Source organism: Artibeus jamaicensis, unplaced genomic scaffold (genome assembly GCF_021234435.1).
Source record: "Artibeus jamaicensis isolate MK-2021 breed Jamaican fruit bat unplaced genomic scaffold, CSHL_Jam_final contig_793, whole genome shotgun sequence".
Lineage (NCBI taxonomy): Eukaryota > Metazoa > Chordata > Mammalia > Chiroptera > Phyllostomidae > Artibeus > Artibeus jamaicensis.
Genome location: NW_026521975.1, coordinates 12,673,666 through 12,688,092, shown reverse-complemented (window position 1 = coordinate 12,688,092; position 14,427 = coordinate 12,673,666). Strand labels below are relative to the sequence as shown.

The 14,427-nt window shown below is 43.8% G+C and overlaps 1 protein-coding gene across 3 annotated transcripts in view; it reads left to right on the top strand.

The window, feature by feature from the left end:
• LOC119039416 (kalirin) overlaps nt 1-14,427 on the top strand; it is a 571,768-nt gene that overhangs the window by 506,482 nt on the left and 50,859 nt on the right. The window lies entirely within an intron of this gene.

Sequence of the window (14,427 nt, the reverse complement as noted above, 5' to 3'; positions counted from 1 at the left end):
GGTAACTGGAGGTAAGCCATCCGGTGGGTATGAGAATTAACTCTTTTAGAAACAGCAAGCAAAGCTATTGCTGGAAATGAATGTCTGCCACCAAAGCAGTGAGACTGGAAATGGGGAGGAGGAGGGGGCTTTGAAGTGGCGGCTGCACTGTAGACAGAGCCACCGTCACCTGTCCGTGCTGCGCTGTAGAGCATGGCGGGCACTCTGTGACCGTAACGCAGGACTCTCCGGGAAAGGCCGTTGGACAGACGAGTGGGTAAACATTATCCTGTTTGCTGATCTTGAGCTCGACTGCAAATGCTTGCTCGGATTTTACCTGCCAGGCAGCCTAGTGTCACTTCCTCACTGCCAATGGCCGCTGCCCACCTGCCTTCCACCGCCAGGGCCACGCAGCAGGTGGATGATGGGATGGGTGGATCTAAGAGTCTGTGTCATTGGGATGAGACAGTGTGATCGTACTGCCAGGAAGCAGGGCCTTGTCGAGAGAAACAAGCTGAATGTTCCCCGTGGCGGCCACCCAGGAGGAGCAACAGTGAGGACATGACTTTGGCTCAGGGCTTCTCCCCAGGGCAACTAAAGAGAAGACGCCCTCAGGGGTGCCTGATAGCCCTTCCTGTTGGGAGAAAACTGTTAGAAGAGATGAAGCACCGTGCAGACCGGGCCAGCGACAGGCCCGCGGCCTAGTCCCCACCAGCTCCAGTCAGGCCTGGCGTCCTTCTCCCACCGAGTTCCCCGCGGGTCTGGCCCTGGGTGCGCCGACTCAGTCTCGTTCTCATATCCGGGCAGAGTCGGTGTTCAGCCTCCTCGTGTGTTAGGGCTTAAAGTTTAGTCTTCCAAGTTCCCAGTGTTCATGCACTGTCTTTATTTAATGCCATAACTGATTCTGTTTGGAATTGCTGATTGCTGAGAGAGAGTTCAGGAGAGCTCTTCCCCTAATCTGCGTGGCCCCGGTGAGGCTGGCTGCGGGGAGCTCCGTGGAGGCTCCTGTGCACGTTGCGTCTGCCCCGTTCCGCCTGCAGGGCCTTACACTGCTCTCTGAACTTCGCCACGTACTAAAGAGCAGAAAGAGGCTCTGCATTTCACTCTGTCCACCTCCCGTCTCCTGCTAGCTGCTGCTTTTCAGCTGCAGGAGTGGTATTGAAAGATCAGGACGTATTCGCATCATCCAAATATTATTAAATTGTTTCTACCTCCTAAAACAGGGACATCAGAGGAAATTTATTCATAAAAATTGTTCTAATTTTTTTTAAAGGATGTGAGGGGCTGAGGAGTGGGGAATAGTTTTATGAAGGGGGGGGGTGCTTCAAACTGTGGAACCTGGAATCTGTGATGCAGACTCTCTCTTACCTCCCCACCCACTTCACAGCCTCCCCAAACAAGAATGGTCCCAATTTTCTGGCTTCTTTACACACAGGCTCTTTAGAACCTTTACTGCATTCATGAAAATGTTCTCAAAAATTCCTAAAAGAAAAAGATTTTCAGGGTATGTTCTCTACCATTTATAGATGTGTTATTTTGAGAGCCTAAACACCACCATTAGCACATGACCAGGCAGAACAATCTGTGAACAGAGAAGAATGAAATTAGTTAGAGGCACCATAGAAAATTATTTCAAATATATTGGTATGCTGAACTCATTCTTAAACAACTTTATTGAGTGTCCACTGCTGACCAGATACCATGGAGATTGGGGACATGTCAGCACAATCCCTGTCCTCATGCCATAGTCCCACAGTGTCTCAAGCACGATACCAAACTGAGGAGCTGGATACGCGCTCCATGTACTGACGAGAGGAGACAGTTGTCCTCAGTGCTTCCTTTGTGCCAGTTGTCGTGCTGGGCATCTGAGAAATTACAGAGACGCATGTGTCAGGGGACATGCATCCTTACCACACAAAAAGCTGCGTTTTACAAGTGTAACAGAAGTGCACCCACTCTGAACAACAAATTTAGGCTGGGAACCAGGGAAGGCTGTTACAAGTGCAATTTGAACTTGGCCTCGAAGTTCACCTTCCTTTCTGTTTCTCCTCCTTTGTATCAGTGTTGATCTCAAAGTAAGTGTTATAATCACAGATAGTATGCAAAAGAACAGTGCTACCGATACATCTGTATCAAAGAAGTATTTTGTTTGGATGTAGAATTACACGTTGTTTTTTAAATAGACTTTTAGCCTTAGTGGAAACTATTCAAAAGTCCCCTTAGAATCTTTACCAGAATCTTCTTTTACTTCCTTATAATCATCTAATGCTTAAACGAGTAGTAGCTTACAATAGGTACTGTTTGACACATTTTCCCTGTAACAAACCTGGGTGGTTTCATTACGGGACAGGCAGTGCTGCTTCGCTCCTTCGACGGCCAGTGTTCTGTTGCTTGTGGTGCCTTAACTATTTTACTGATCCCCTACGGATGGGTGTATGGGAGGTTTCCAGTCCTCTACCGCTACAGACAAGGCTGTAATCCTTATACCGATATAGCTTCTCCACGTGTGAGTTGTATTTTAAATAGGCTAACATCCTCAAGCAGAGTTACTGCATCGAAGGGAGTGTGCCTGTTAAGTTTTAGAAGATGTGGTCAAGTCAGCCCCTCACCTGTCGGAGCGATTCGTGCTCCTTCCGGCCACGTGCGAGTCCCTGTCCCCACAGCCCTGCGGCCTGCTGCCTCCTTAGTATGTTCTACCTTTTCCAATCCGATATGACGTTCTCTAAAAGTAATACTTATTCATTATCACTCTTGTGTGTTTCGTCTAATAATATTGCAGCTATAGTATTTTCTATTTTTATCAAAATGTACAGTATTTAGTCTGTACTATTACCCACTAAGAGTTATGGACTTGTTAACTAACCGTTATTTATACTGTTATTCCTATGAATAAAAGACATTCCTGATTATAAACATCTGGTCTACATTAAAGTTAAAATTTTAATGTAAAATACATCTGTTTAGAATGCATAAAAACTACTGAACCAGTGAATGACTAGTTATGAAGCGAGCACACATGCAGTGATGTGTTGGCATGAAAGCAGGACCTTGCCAGCTTTCCAGAGCCCCTCCTGGGCCCCTCCCCGGTCACACTGGCCCCTCTCCCCTGCAGGCAGCTGTTCTCCTGACATTCATAATAATAATGTCCTTGCTTTTTAAAAAAATTATTTTACCTCTTCTGTATGTGTTCCCGAAACAATGTGGCTTCAGTGTAGCCATTGTTAAATTTTATATGAGTAGAATCGTACTGGTGTTTTTGTGTGTGTCTTGTTTCTGTTGCTCAGCACTTGTTTTTGTGGAACCCATCCATGCTGATGTGCAGAGCTGTTCATTCATGTTCATTGCTGTGTAGTGTTGCGCTATGTGAATACAGCACAGTTCATCTGTCCATTCTGTACATGGGGTGTTTGGGGCTACTGGGGGCTGCTGTGAACATTCTTGTACTGGGCTGGCCAAAAAGCTTGTTTGGTTTTCTCCATAAGATGGTTTTAATAGTACTTAGGTGTCTAATTTCATTCTAAACAATTTTGTTAGATTGTATTGTGACAGCTGTTGTAACACTGTACATTTAAAAAAACTTACCAAAATTGGTGAATTTTTGTATAGCCATATTAATATTGAAGATGGAAGGGAATATGCAATGTTTTCAGCATATTTTGCTTTATTATTTCACGAAAGATAAAAACACAACTGAAGCACACACAAGAAAGATCTGTGCAGTGTATGGAGAAGGTGCTGTGACTGACTGAATGTGTCAAAAGTGGTTTGTGAAGTTTCATGCTGGAGATTTTTCACTGGATGGTGCTCCATGATCAGGCAGACCAGTTTAAGTCAATAGCAATCAAACTGAGAGATTAATTGAGAACAGTCAATGTTATACCATGTGGGAGATAGCCGAATATGCTTAAAATATCCAAATCAATACAGTTATTGGTGAAAATGAAAAATGTGTCTTTTATGGAAAAACTAAATGGACTCTTTGGCCAACCCAGTACATATAAACCTTTGTGCACATGTACTTGTGTTTCCCTTGGGGGTAAAGATAGGAGTGTAATTGCTGGGTGATAGGGTATGTCTTTATACAAGGTCTGCCCAGAAAGTATCCCGCCATGTCCTGTGGAAAGGAGAGGCGTTTCTTGAAGAAGACACAAGAAACATTGCACACAGGACAATGGCACCTCAGTCCCCTTCAAAGTAGGCACCTTGGGACCTCACACAGTTCTCCCAATCACCATCAGCTACCCTGTCATATTTTCCTGAATCTCGTCGATGGTCTAAAATCTTTTCCCTTTCAAAGGCGATTTTAATTTTGGGAAGAGCCAGAAGTCACAGGGTGCCAAATCTGGGCTGTAGTGGAGCTGAGTCACCTGGGTGAATTGACGTTTCTCCAAAAAACTTTGCACCAGACATGATGCATGAGTGAGTGTGTTGTCCTGATGAAGTTGCCAGTCACCAGTTGCCCACCGCTGCCGCCTTCTGATTTATCCAAATAGTTTCCACAGAGGGATGTTCAAGCTTAACGCAAAATTTGATGCAAATCCATTGCTCTGCTCTCTCAGTCATTTTGAATGTGATGACCACACAGTACACAGGCTCACTCAACAGCATCTACTACCCCACTGACTAGTACAGTGAAGCTGACATTGTTCACACATGCGCATTCCAGTCCACTCCCTTTGGCTTCCAGGTTACATTGATGTCACACAAACTGTTCTCGTTATGTTAATATAGTTGGACTTTTTCTGGACAGACCTCGTATATCCTCAACTTTAATATATGATGTAAACTATTTTTTAAATGCTGATACCAAATTTACACCCTTACCAATATATGTGAAATTTTCTGTTGCTCTATATCCTTGCTTCTACTTGAAATTGTCAAGTATCAAAATTTTGCTGATCTAGTGGATATGTGGTAATTATGGTTTTAATTTCCAATTCTCTAATTACTAATGAGGTTGGGACTTTATTGGGCCTTAGGATTTTCTCTTTTCTGATGTCCTTGTTCAAGCTTTTTGCCTCTGTATTTAGTGAGTTGTCTCTTTTTTCTTCTGTGTTTTTAGGAGTTCTTCATATTCTAGATATTAATCGTTTGTCGGTTATATATGTTGTAAATATCTGTCCTCAATCTGTGGCTAGTCTTTTTACTCTCTTTATTTTGTCTTGATACACATATAATTTGCCATATGAAAGGCAATACATTTTTAAGTTAGAGGCTCACATGAAGTGACATATGAAACATTTCTTATATTTAGCATCTTAAAAGACAGTTCACCATTTATGCCTCCTCAGAACAGTGCACCAACCCAGAGACTTTATATAACGCGGGCTCCTGTCAGTCCCTAAGTACGCCCGTGTTTCCATGAGAGGATAAGAACTATAACTTTTGAAATAAGTTTGTCTGTTGTGTTTTACTCTATACATTGTGTGACAAGTAATCCAGCTACAGCAATGAAATGTGTTAGGGAAAAAAGATGTTCAATACATTTGATCTGGAACTCGGCTATCTGACCAACAGATCCAACACCTGGGAAGATAGTGACTGACTCCGAAAGACTGACCCTGTGCCCTTTGGCTTTTGTTGAGTGTCCATCTAATCCACTTTCCTCCAAGCCACTGTCCTATTACACTTGACCTGTGAATGGAGCCCCAAGTGGTCCCCAGACAGTCACTCTCACCGCCCTCTAGATCTCCTCTCCACTCTGCAGCCAATGGGGTCTTTTTAAGATTCGAGCTCTCCACATCACTCTGTGGCTTCCAGCCTGTCAGTAGCACCCCTGTGCTCGTGGGCTGAGTACCAAAACCCTCAGCGTGCCTTCTGATGCTGCATGATCTGGACTTTGGCCCACTTCTCCAGCCCCACCAAAGCCACTCTTCCTTTTGTTTACTGCCTGGCTACCTCCCTGGCCCTCCTTGAATGTGTCAGATTTCTTCCCAGCCCAAGGCCTTTGTAAAGAGATTTTGTTTCTTATACCTGGAAAATTCTTTCTCCTCCCATGCCAGAGTCCACCCCTTTTGCCCTTTCTTCTTTTGATCTCAGTCTGCCCTGTCATTCTGACAGTCTCCTCCCCCAGTCCTATCTCTTACCACACCCTGTAGCGTTTATTTCTTGGTATTTATGACCACCAGTATAAGCCTTTGTTGGGTTATATGACTGCGTGTTCCACTCAACTTTTAAATCTGTGAATGAGGGCAGCGATATGTCTGTTTTACACCCCCACTACATCACTGAATCCAACTAAGTACTGATTTAAGGGAGGCACTTGGTAAATATTTGTTAAATGCATAGATGAGGAACAAATAAACACAGAGCGTTATGCATAAGAGAGATCTGGAAATTGAGACTGAGTGTAATTAAGGAAAATCAAAGTTCTAGTTTGATTAAGTTTCAGCATTAGACTTTACCGAGTGGGTAGGCTTTGTCCTGGCAGCATTGGTATTGTCCGTAAAGGCAGAGAGAAAGGAAAGCCTGAGACACCGCGGAGTGTGCAGAGCAGATGTGCCTCGTTGAAGCGCAGGGTTTGTGAGGTGAGCTGTGGGAAATAAAGCTGGAGTGATTGTTTGCGTCAGATCATGGCAGACCCTGGAGACGACTTAAAGGATTTTAGCCTTTACTGTTAGCACCCAAGAAACACTGAGGGTCTGTTTTATGTTAGCGCGGAGGTTACAGAATTACTTTTATCTTCGCCGTGACGCATCGCAGTCCTTTTATTCTCTCATTCTTTCCCTGGACTCAGAGTCTAAGGTTAACCTATCTACAACACTCCGAATCCCATCCTTTCTACCCACCTGCAGTGTCTCAATTCAATACCTCTTCACTTTGGGCTGTTGTCAAACAACTCCTTTCCTCTGCCATCTGACACATTTGTTACTTCCTGCTACCAGTGAGATCTGCATTCTGCCCCTGGTTCTTCTTTCTCTAGATCCTCACCACCTTCCAACAACATGTCGCTTTCATTCTGATGTGCACAGCAATATCTTTGAAGTGACTTCACTCCTAGGGGCATTTCCTATTAATTGACTCATTCACTCACCATGTTTCTCCATCACCTATTTGTCAGGCACTGTTCCAGGGTAGAGATGCACAGTGAAACAAAACAGGCCAGCACCTACTCTTATGAACGCTCACTTCCACTGAGGAACCGGAAAACCAACAAGCAAGTACAAGACCAGCCGACAACATAGTGCACGCTGTCTCCACTGGGCACAGCAGTTACCATTGCTCGCCTCTGTGTTTCCAGTTTGACATCCAGCTTTTCCTCAGTCTCAGCATCAGAAAATTATTTCCTTTTTATCTCAAACAAGCGGCATGGTTTGACTTCCCTTTTGGGAGCAGAACAACATGATGATCCCAGACACCCAGGTTTTGCCTGTGGATGCGTTTTCAGCATATTCCCGGATAGCTAGTCTATTGCCAGGCCCTGGGAATGACTCCCCCCACATTCCTGTCACACCGCCCCAGGCAGGCCCTGATCACCCTCTGTTTAAATCCTCCCAGTAGCCTTCTAGATGGCCTCCCCGCTTTCTGGGATTTTGCCCCTGTGTTTTACTCTTCTACTGACAACAGATTCTTCCTAAAACATGCCTTTCAACATCTCACTTGTCTGTTAAAAGCCTTCAATAGCACATTTACTAGGGTAAAGTATAGGCCCATTTTCAGACATATTTATATGGGTTTCCCTCCTACAAATTATCCTGTAGAGGTCCTTATCTGCTATACACACTATAGTGCATTTACATCATATTGAATCATATGAAACTGCCATTTTTGTGTATGCAAATGGTTGAGTGTTGGTAATGTATGTTTCAACTTCATTGTACTTACCTGAATTGTTGGTTGCCAGCATGTCTTTCTTCCGTGTTATACTGTGAGTTCCTTGATGATCATGTCTTGGTCTTAATGATGCTCATGTCTTTACTGTCCACGTCAGCCACTGGCACATAGTAACTACTGGGAACTGGACATCCCCCCCATGCCATGCTTTGCTCGGGCTGCTTCGTCTCCTGAAATGCCCCCTGACTTTGCCTAGTCACATCTGGTCCGCCCTGCACTGCCAGCCCGACTCAAGCCTCCTCCACTTAAATGCTCACGATTTCTCCACGTTAACCTCCTACCACCACCTCCGAACCACCGGTATTGCCCACCCTCAAAATCAAATACATTTGACCCATGAACAACAAGCAGGTTGGGGCAACGACCCTTTACACAATGGAAAACCTGTGTATAATTTTTGAATCCCCCCAAACTTAACTGCTAATAGTCTACTGTTGACTGGAACCTTTACTAATGACATAAACAGTTGATTAACACGTGTTTTGTATGTTGTGTGTATTTTATAGTGTGTTCATACAATAAAGTCCTCCAGAGAAAAGAAAATGTTATTAGGAAAATAATAAGAAAGAGAAAATACAGTTACAGTACTATACATATTTGTTTTTAAATGTTTGTGTATAAGTAGACATACACAGTTCAAACCAGTGTTGTTCAAGGGTCAACTGTATTATTTTATTATTTTCCAGGGCATACATTATATATGTTACTTTGTATTTGCCACGTTGCTTAGCATAAAATTACACTCTTCACAATGAGCTGGTAGATTTCTGTCTCTAGCCCTTATCCTCCACCCTGGGATTAAGACCCCATTTCCAGCTGTCGGTGGTATTAACTGCGCTCTGCTCAGCAGAACTGAAAGTAAACTCATCATCTGTCATCTCCCAGATCTGCTCCTGCTCTAACACCCTCACCCACAGCTTGACCTCTAACCCCTCTTGGTTTTCCTTCCTTCTCCATCCTTCTCCTGAAAACATCACAGTGAATCTTACAGTGATTACGCATTCTTTGGCCTGACTTTAGGTTTTCATATACTGCATAAAGTCTATTCCTGGGAGTTTCAAGAGGCAAAGCATGTCTCTCAAATCACAGTAACATGCCTAAGACCTAGAGCTTCCTGGTACCCAGGCCTCTTCCCCCTGTAGCAGCCCCTCCTCTGGGACCTCTGTCTGCAAACCTGTGCTCTAGCATAAGTTTTCTGGTAGGTATGTATGATCATCTTTACTAAAATACAAAGATGTTTCGAATTATAAGTGCTTTTGTCTGCAAATCTGTACTGCATCGCTGTGTCCCAAAATTTTTTTCTCTGTCCTGATAGCTACATTTCAGATCACACAAAGAGTGTTGTTGGAACATGTCTTCATTATTCGAATGATTTCTTGAGTCCCTTCCCTCGGCACTTTGTGAGACAGCATCTCCTTCCAGTTTGCTATTGTCCATGGGTCAGTTTTTGTCTCAGCAGCTGAATCCCAATATCCATGAGGACCAGGCCCTGTGTGATACCCTGTGTTATCAGCAGTGCACTGAGATAGAGTTGGGGCTTCCCAGAAAGTGCTCAGAAAATACTTGTTTGAATGGAATGTGTTATGTGTGTAACTTCTGTTTGTGTATGTATATGAATTTGTGTGTGTCTCTGGATGTGTTTACCATAAATGCTCTAAGAAGTATTCATCTGCGTGGTCTGGGAGACCAGGATAGCTTGGATATTCTCCCTGGCCTCCAGACCCATAACATGATAAAACAGTAAGTCATGTGCCAAAAGTCCAGGCTGGGACTGTCACAGGTGAAGGGCCTACCTGAGCTGCAGCCTGCAGTTACTTTTCTGTCCCACCTGCTTGGAGTCTTCCTTTTCCCTGTAAATGTGAATAACTGAGTTTCCTGTTAAACATAAATTGAAATGTGTATGTATATATGTGTGTGTATTTGTGCTTATATGTGTATGTAGAGGGTGGTGCAAAAGGAGGTTTACAGTTGTTCATATTGGAAAATAATAAAATTACAAATAATAGTACAAATAATAACAAATAATAATAAGAAGAAACTCTGTGTTTTGTGTACTCACAACTGTAAACCCACTTTTGCCCACCCTGTGAGCACATACATGTATATACATATGTGAATGCATGTATGTATATATGAAGGAAATACATGAAAATACAATAAATAGTAGTTATTTCTGCATGGTGGCTTTTTCCAAATTCTCTCTGATAATAAAATTACTTTTAGTAACAGAAAAACCCCAATAGATATTTTTAAATGATAGGAATGTGGTTGCTGAGGTCCGCCCTATGTGTGAAACAAGGACAAGGGACACGCAGGTGCCTCGTAGGGCTCAGGCTGACCAACCGTCAGTATCTCAAGATGAGACAAAGTGACCAGAGGGTGAATTGGGGCCAAAGTACAGGCCGGGCCAAGGTTGTGAGCAGAGGAAACTGCTAACTTTGTCTGTGAAGGTCAGGGGCCTAGGTCAATGGAAGGAATGAGAAGGAACATTTGGTTGGTGGAGGGTTGAGGGTGATAAGGAGATGAAGAAAAGCTTGAACAATACTTTCAAGTTCATGAAGAGATTTCATGAAGACATTTACAGTGGGAGAGAGCGAAAGCAAACCTGTTTGAAGTTTGGGTTGAATGCCCTGTGGTCCCAGAGGGTGGGCTTTCCAGGGTGAGTCAGTGTCAGACACTGGACCCAGGTTAGAAGGACACATGGAACTTTTGTTAAGGACATGGGTGAGCCCTGCATGGGCAGCAAGTTTGCAAATAGTTGCATCATTAGGTCAAGACCCATGTCTCCCCCTCCTCCCACATCCCCCTCATCTCTCCCAGTCTAAGAGCAGAAGGAATGTTCTCTGGTAAGAATTCTTGATAAAGAGGCCGTTTCTAACCTTTCTGAACTTGAAAGAAAGCAATTATGTATGAAACAAGTATCTTCAAGGACATTTCTCCCACTCTGCCTGGTTTCATTTTTCTCTCCGCGGGTCCCTGAGCAGAGGCAGAAATGGAAAGAGGAAAAACAGGAGGTTGACTCTGGTGGTGTGCTGGAGGCAGGAACACCCCGGCAGAGCACAGCTCTGCTCCTCCTAGAGGCCTCCCCCCTCCACAGACTTCAGCCTGAGGAGCCTGGGGTCAGCAGGAGCAGCAAGCGCCCACGTCCAGAAACCAAAAGATAGCCCTTCAGGCAGAGTAGAAAGCATGAAAGAACAAATCAGGTCACAAGATCAATCCTTGAAAAACAGCTTAACTGAAAATACATTTCATGGGGTTTTTTTTAATATCTTTTACCTATGCACAATTCAGTATTTTTACTATTCTGCACCTCAGCTTTCATTCTGATGGCTATATCCTGAAAATTTCCAGTCTGAGCTCTAGTTTGAAATCCGAGGTGGAGGCACACAAACAGCACACAGGCCCCCGCCAAGGACTCTGCCCTGCCACCCATCTAATGGGAGAGACACAGTCTTTTCCATAAGAAGTCCCTGCTGTAACTGGGCACGCCACGTAAAGTGCAGAGGCTGCCTGCAAGGAAATTACCAATGGCATAAATCATCGGCGATAACAACTGCCTTCTGCCTTTCTTCCTAACTCCTAATACGAGCCTGGCATTTCATATACAGTCTCTCATTTGATCCTCTCAACAGTTCATCAAGGTAAGTATCATTATCCTCATTTTGCAGAAAATGTCACTCGGAGAGGTTGAATAACTTGCCCAGGGTCACGCAACCAGAAAGTGGCAAAGCTGAAACTTGAGCCCAGGTCTTTCCTCGGTGCCTACTATGCGCACCGCCTTCTGCTGGCTAAGTCCACTAAAGAAAACAATTGGACAATTCAGGCAAAAATACACTAAGTAACATTTAGGCCCCAAAGGTGTAAGTCCTATTGTTTCCCCTTCCCGATCCACCGAATGAAACACGCCTGAATTAAAATTCCAAAAACATTCCATGGTCCATGTGTTGCATGTGTCCGTCGCTCGCTGCCTTCTGTGCCTGGCAGAGCAAGGCATGTGTCAGGAGTTTAGAGTACACCGTTCATTGTGTCTTAGCCATTGGAGTAGTAATTCAGGCCTACCCTTGCCTCACTGATTTGCTAATCCATCACACAAAAATATGCAGAACATACAGTCAACTGCAGATGCATTTACAAACATAGTGCAAAATTGCCCCAACCTCTTGGTGGAACAAGAAAAAGTATAAATCTATCATATAATAAATATGTCCCCTGTTTGTGGTTATTTTTATTTCACTGGGTGTCCAATGATGTCTCTTGTATGCCCACCATTGGCAGGACATCTCTCTGCAGCTCAGGAAACTCATGTTGTGAGTGTCTAGTATGAGAACAGGATCCATGGTACACTAATCCGTGTGTAAGGCAGTGATAGGAAGGGGTCTGTGCCTGCAGAGTGGGATGTGGGGGAAATCTCCACACAGGAGAGATTTCCCCCAAACAAAGGAGAGATCCCTCCAAACAAAGAATATCCGGTTAATAAAAGCCACTCCTGTCAAAGTGGGTCTCACTGATTCTTGCTCTTTGTGGAAGATGGCGGAGACAAGGGCTTTTGAACAGGATGTGCTGGCAGATGGGAAAATGCAGCTGAAACACTGCAAAGCGTAGGTGTCCCAGTGATAGAATGATTGGGACCTAGAGAAGGCCTCTGTGCGAAGGTTCCCCCAAACCAGGGAAATATTTCAAAAAGCTAATCCCGAGCTTACCTAGGCCTACAGAATGCCAAAGATACAGGGATATTAGATATGGACGATATAGGTGGTTGCTAAGCTAAGAGTTATTTTCTAAGTAATAGAAATCATTAGTGTTTCAAAAAAATGTAATGACCTTCTTTTTTTCACCCTTCCACTTAAGCTTTTCCCACTAGCCCTTTCCTAGGCCAAATTTAAATTATATGCTTCTGAATGACTGTCATTTTATCTGTGCATTGGTGCTAATACCTCTTTCAGGGTACCACCTGGGCTCTGCACAATAATGACTTACTATGTAAAGGTGTCTATACTTCCTCAGGGTTTGAGAGAACAAGTATTCAGTTGGCCTGCACGTATTTATTTCTCATATGTCCCATGTGTCAAACCATCATCAGACAGATTCGCAGGAACACGGAGACAGTCACAACTTGAAGTTTAAGAGGAGATGCAATTTGAATGCAAACCCAATGAACGCACATAATGAAGTGACTCAAAACACTTCTAGCTAGGTCCTCAAAGATAAGATGGATCCTCAAAAAACACGAAGGGTGCTTTCTAAGACCTTTGGCATCCACAAGCATACAAACATACAAATACACTTTGCAGATGGATTCTCCTTTACAAGAGACAGCCTAACTAAGTGGGTAAGCATAGCTTTGAGTCCACCCAGCCTCCATACAGAGCTCAGCCCCTCTGCTTGCCAGTTGTATGATCCTGGGCAGGAACTTTCACCTCTCGGTGCTTCAGTCTGCAAAATGGGGGTAATGGTATTACCCACCCCATAAGGTGTGGTGCAACGCATGTGAAACGATGCATGCCAAACACTCACAACTTTGCTTGGCACATGCTAAACATTCAGTAAACATTAGCTATCAATAATAAGGACAATAAAATAATGAATCAACTAGATATTAATAAAAACAATAAAATATTTTAAAAACTGTTCTCCCCTTAAGAATTTTAACAACTGCAGAAAGAATGTCAAAACTCAGTATTTCTAAAACTATTAAATTCTTCCACTAAAATAAATTCTACAGCCCTTATAGCACATCTGTAAGCTACACTGGAAATGATCATGAGTTATGATGCAGGGGACTAGCTAATCCAGACAGCTGGTGCCACCCCCTGCCAGACCCCCCATGAATATAATGCAGCACAGAATTAGACCCTTGTTCCCCGGCAAATGTGAGCTCAGTGGTCACACTGCTTGCACTATGAGTTACTTCACAAATGCATGCGCACAGCTCCTGGCTTTCTTCAGTGTCTCATCTGTCTTCTGAGTCCTATGTATCCTCTGTCTTGCTCACAGCTCAGGGTAACCACCATTTGAACTTGATGCTGAAGTGTTTTCTCCCCCTTAATGAACAGTTTTTGCCCTGCTGGAGTTCTTACTAAGAGAGTTTCAAACTGTTTTTCTTGTTTCTATGTGGCAAGTGTGACAGAGCCTTTGACATCACAAGCTGAGCCACAGTCAAATGTGAGATGATACTCTTTATCTTGAACTCTTCTCTTGGCTAGGAGCCACTCCTCCAATTCTGCTAAAAGTTGACTTTCTTTGAGGGACCACTGTTCTTAAACAAATAACAACTCATCACTTCAGACGGCCCAATAGTGAGACTGTCATAGCCCTGGACTATGGCCCATCCTTTGCTCCCTCTCTCACTCAGTGGCCCATTCCCTCAACTGGCCTTGCAGCCTGTGCGAAGTAGCCTCATGCCTCAGGAAAATTACATATCACCATATGCCGCGGCCCCTGGAAACACTTGAAATAATAAATTTTAGGCCCATCACTGCTAAAGATCTACTACATACATGGGTAAACTTCTCTACATTTTCCCCACAGTTGAGTGTCATAGCAAGACTTGTTGGTGGGGCGTGGGAACCCTGAAAGGGTTGAAACAGGAAAACTACAAAACAAAAAGGCACAAAA